Consider the following 4,946-nt stretch of genomic DNA (forward strand, 5'->3'; position numbering starts at 1 on the left):
TAATGTTTAAGATATTCAAAAGTACATAACATTCATCTATCCATCTATATATGTATAAAAAGGAGCATCAAAAATGCATAAGGCAACTATTTTCTTTTTTTTTTTTTTAAAGATTTATTTATTTATTTATACAAGCACTGGGTACAGTCAGAAGCGCGGGAGGGTGAGAGAATTCACCAGAGCCAGAGCAGGGAGCAGAACAGGCAGACTGACGAAGTACACTGCTGAGGGGAGCAGCGGGCGGCAGGAGAGGTCTGCATGCCATGTGGGACACTCGCCAGGTGGCCAGGGATCGAACCGGTGCTGCAGAGGCTGTGTGCAGCTTCGCAACCCAGCGCTCAACCACTGCTCCACTGGGTAGGCCCAAGGCAACTATTTTCAAAACAAAAAACAGATTTTGGCAGAAATCCAGTAGTGGTAGAGAACATAAACAACCCATTTTCATCAGTTGACATATCAACTAGACAGAAAAAAATGAAAACAATATGATTAGATAAGAAATTATACCACATAGGCTTAATAGACATTTATAGGGCTTGTATCCCTAAAAAGTTGGGTACATTTATTTGAAAGTACATATGGAATCTTCCAAAAGACAGACCAAATATTGGGTAACAACGAGTGTCAACAAATTCATGAAGATTAAAATCATATCAAATATATTCCCTGATCAAAATGTATCCAACTGGAACTCAACCACAAAGAGAAAGGAGAAAAAAATCTTTAATATGTGAAGACTGAAAAACATACCGCTGAATGACTAATAAATTAGTAATGTATCAAAGAAGAAATTAAAACATAAAAGGGGGGCCTCCCAGGTGGCGCAGCAGTTGAACACTGGGCTGCGAAGCTGCCCGCGGCCTCTGCGGCACTGGTTCGATCCCCGGCTGCTCCCCGGCCACTGGAGGAGGGTCCCACATGGCGCACAGACCTCTCCTGCCGCCCGCTGCTCCCCTCAGCAGTGTACTTCGGTCCTTCTGCCTGCTCTGCTCCCCGCTCTGGCTCTGGTGAATTCTCTCACCCTCCTGCACTTCTGATTGTACCCAGTGCTTGTATAAATAAATAAATAAATAAATAAATAAATAAATAAATATTTTTTAAAAATATATATATATATCTTTTTAAAAAATGGGAACAGTGGGCCCCGGGACCTGAACCACCATTGTTGGAAGCCAGAGTCCCCACAGTTTCCCTCTGGATCGAGAGGGTGTGCTCCTCAAATAAAGGCAAGCAGGATAATCTGCATGCCAAGCAAGGCTATTACAAGCCTTGCACCCTATTTTGGAACTGAGTAGAGACAGACAGGGAGAGATCTGCCATCAAGGTGAAATGTGGGTATCAGGAAATCTTAGCCTCTGTGTCATTATTGAAGCGATGGATCCCACAATTCCCCTCTGGAACTGAGAGAAGGTGGGTTCGGCAAACAAAGGTGAGCAAGATAGGGCATGCTGTGCAAGGTTTCTGTGGGCCCTGTGCTCAGTTTTGGAACTGAGTAGAGACAGACAAAGAGGGATCTACCATGAAGGTGAACTGTGGGCACTGGGAAAGTACAGCTCCTGAGCCATTGGTGGCAGCCAGGGATTCCACAATCCCCTTCTGGAACTGAGAAAATACAGGCAGAGGGGAACTTCAGGGACAGGGCCCATCAACATATCCACAGCATCACTATCATTGTGGAGTCTGGCATAACAGTGCTGGACTCAGTCTAACCACCAGTCCCAACATCTCAGAAGGAGCACCCGAAAGAGATGCCTACCAGAACCAGCAGCACAGTGTCACAACTCATAGAACAAATTAGAAAACAAAAAACAGGGAAAAGGAAAAATAACCAAGCAAGCCCTCAGGGGAAGGACATACAACAAAAATAAAATCAACCACCAGAACTCAACAACAATGACATGGAAGAACTCCTCTGCCTGCCAGATAAAGAATTTAAAATCATCATTATTAAAAAAACATAAATAAGAGGAAAAGGAAAATAATGATATGAGAAAAATAATTAATGAACTGATGTAATTGAGTCCCTAAAGAATGAAATGAAAGAAACGGAGGAGATTAAAAGAATACCAGAGGAGATAAAGAACTCTGGGAAAAGCAATGAAAACAGAATTGATGGAAGAACGAATCAGTACTCTCAAAGATACAGAAATAAAAAGAATCAGAACAGAAAATGAAAGAGAAATACAAAGGAAAAAGAATGAAGAAAAACTTCGAGAGCTATGTGACACCATGAGGAAAGGAAATATAATTGTTATGGAATCCCGGAAGAGAGGAGAGACCAAGGAACAAAGAAACTATTCAAGGAGATAATCGAAGAGAACTTCCCAAGCATGAAGAGGGAGATGAAAATAGACATACAAGAAGCAAGAAGAACACCAAATTACAACAATGAAAGGTAAACTATGGCAAGACAAATAATAGCAAAGCTTCCAAGAATCCAAGACAAGGAAAAAATAATGAACTGATGAGGGGGAAAAAACAGATAACCTATAAAAGGAAACCAATTAGGCTGACATCAGACCTCTCAAAAGAAACACTATAGGCAAGAAGAGAATGAAGTGAAATATTCAACAAACTCCAAAACAACAAATGCCAACCAAGAATATTTACCTTGCAAAGGATCTTCTCCTTTCTCTATGAAGGAAAAATAAGGACCTTCTCAGACAAACAGAAACACTGCAAATTCACTACAACTAAACCACCACTTCAAAAATAATACAAGAAGTCCTAAAGCCAAAATAAATGGAGGAATGAATAAGAAGAACAGAATAAGGCAAGGAATAAAATCACAAAGAGACAAACAAAATGGCAAATGCAGATGCCAACATATCAACATTAACTCTAAATGTAAATGGACTAAATTCATCAAAAAAAAAAAGACACAGAGAAGCACACTGGATTAAAAAAAAACCCAGCCTTCTGCTGTTTCTCCAGAAAAAACATTTAACTACAAAAGATAAACACAGAATGAAAGTAAAAGGTTGGAAAAAAATTCTGCAAGCAAATGGATCAAAAAAGAAGACAGGGACAGCTATACTAATATCAGATGAAATAGACTTCAAACTAAAAAAGGTAAAAAGAGGGGCCTCCCTGGTGGCACAAGGGGTTAAGCACAGCATTATGAAGTAATCCACAGCCTCTGCAGCACAAGTTCCATCCCCAGCCAGCCAGAGAGTACCCCACATGGCAAAGCAGACCTCTCCTGTCTACCCCATTGTTCGCCTCAGCAGTGTACTTCAGTCAATCTGCCTGTTCTGTTCCCCGCTCTATCTCTGGTGACTCCTCCCACCCCCCATGTCTCTGGCCTGTCCCCTAGCTCTTGTATGCATAAATAAATAAATCTTTAAAAAAAAAAAGGTCCAAAAAAGAGACAGGGTCTTCCTGGTGGGTCAAGGGGTTAAGCACAGCACTGTGAAGCTATCTGCCACATCTGCAGCATGATTTAGATCCCCAGCAGGCCAGGGAGTTACCCACATGGCACAGCAGACCTCTCCTGTCTCGCCTGCTGCTCCCCTCAGTAGTGTATTTTGGTCAGTCCGCCTGTCCTGTTTCCACTCTGTCTCTGGTGAATCCTTTCAGTCCCACACCTCTGGCCTGTACCCCAGTTTTGTATGCATAAATAAGTAAATTCATAAAAAGGTAAAAAGAGACATAGATGGACAATACGTTATGATTAAGGGGACAATACATCAGAAAGATATCACACTCATCTACATATACTCACCAAATGAAGAACAAAATATATAAGACAAATATATTATCACCTCTGAAAATAGACATTAAAGAAAATACATATATAGTAGGAGACTTCAACACCCCACTCTTGCCAATGAACAGATCAATGAGACAAAAAATAAACAAGAACACTAGAGCCTTAAATAAAGATACAGACCTTGGCACCCGGATTGGGACAAGATGGTGGCCTCGCGGTGACTAGCTGTCAAGGGATGAAAATAGGTTCTTGATTCACCATGGTACTAGCAGCAATAAAATGGGCCATATCAAACAGAACTATCTTGAAACATTTATTTCCAATTCAAAACGGAGCTTTATATTGTGTTTATTATAAATCTACATATTCTTCTCTTCCAGATGACTATAATTGCAAAGTAGAGCTTGCTTTGACATCTGACAACAGGACAATAGTATGCTACCACCCATCTGTGGACATTCCATATGAACACACAAAACCTATCCCTTAACCAGACCCTGTACATAATAATGAAGAAACACATGATCAAGTGCTAAAAAACCAGATTAGAAGAAAAAGGTGAACACTTTGAGCAAGGACCCATGATAGAACAATTTAGCAAAATGTTCTTTACTACTAAGCACCGTTGGTATCCTCGTGGACAGTATCATAGACATCTTAAGAAACTGGACCCTCCAAAAGAGAGATGATGATATCAAAGTTCTCAAGAGTCAAAGAAATGTAATCTTATGTCTCATTTTCCATTTGGAAAATGCAATCTGGCATATTAACAAATTTTATAGTGAAATAATAAAATATCTTTATTAGGATGAGTGAAAAAAAAAAGATCTAGACCTCATGGGCTTAACAGATATCTACTAGGAAACTGCACCCCAAAAAAATCTAAGTACATATTTTTCTCAAGTGACACGGATCGTTCTCTAGAATCAATCACATATTAGGCCACAAGACAAACATCAACAGATACATTAAGATCAAATCTATTCCAAATATCTTCTCTGATCTAAATAAATCAATCTAGGGCCTCTCTGGTGGCTCAAGGGGTTAAGGTGCAATCTTTGAAGCTATCTGCTGCCACTGCAGCAAGAGTTTGATCCCTGGCCGGCCAGGGAGCTATCCACATGTCACTGCTGACCACTCCTGATTTGCCTGCTGCTCCCCTCAGCAGTGTATTTCAGTCAATCTGCCTGTTCTGTTCCCCACTCTGTCTCTGGTGAATCCTCTCACCCCCCAC

The 4,946-nt window shown here is 40.7% G+C and overlaps 1 pseudogene; it reads left to right on the forward strand.

The window, feature by feature from the left end:
* Positions 1-3,929: 3,929 nt before the first annotated feature.
* LOC119256914 (39S ribosomal protein L42, mitochondrial-like) lies at positions 3,930-4,416 on the forward strand (annotated as a pseudogene).
* Positions 4,417-4,946: the final 530 nt, after the last annotated feature.

The sequence above is a fragment of the Talpa occidentalis genome, unplaced genomic scaffold, assembly GCF_014898055.3.
Source record: "Talpa occidentalis isolate TD23 unplaced genomic scaffold, MPIMG_talOcc4v2.1 talOcc4.4, whole genome shotgun sequence".
In the NCBI taxonomy this organism is placed as follows: domain Eukaryota; kingdom Metazoa; phylum Chordata; class Mammalia; order Eulipotyphla; family Talpidae; genus Talpa; species Talpa occidentalis.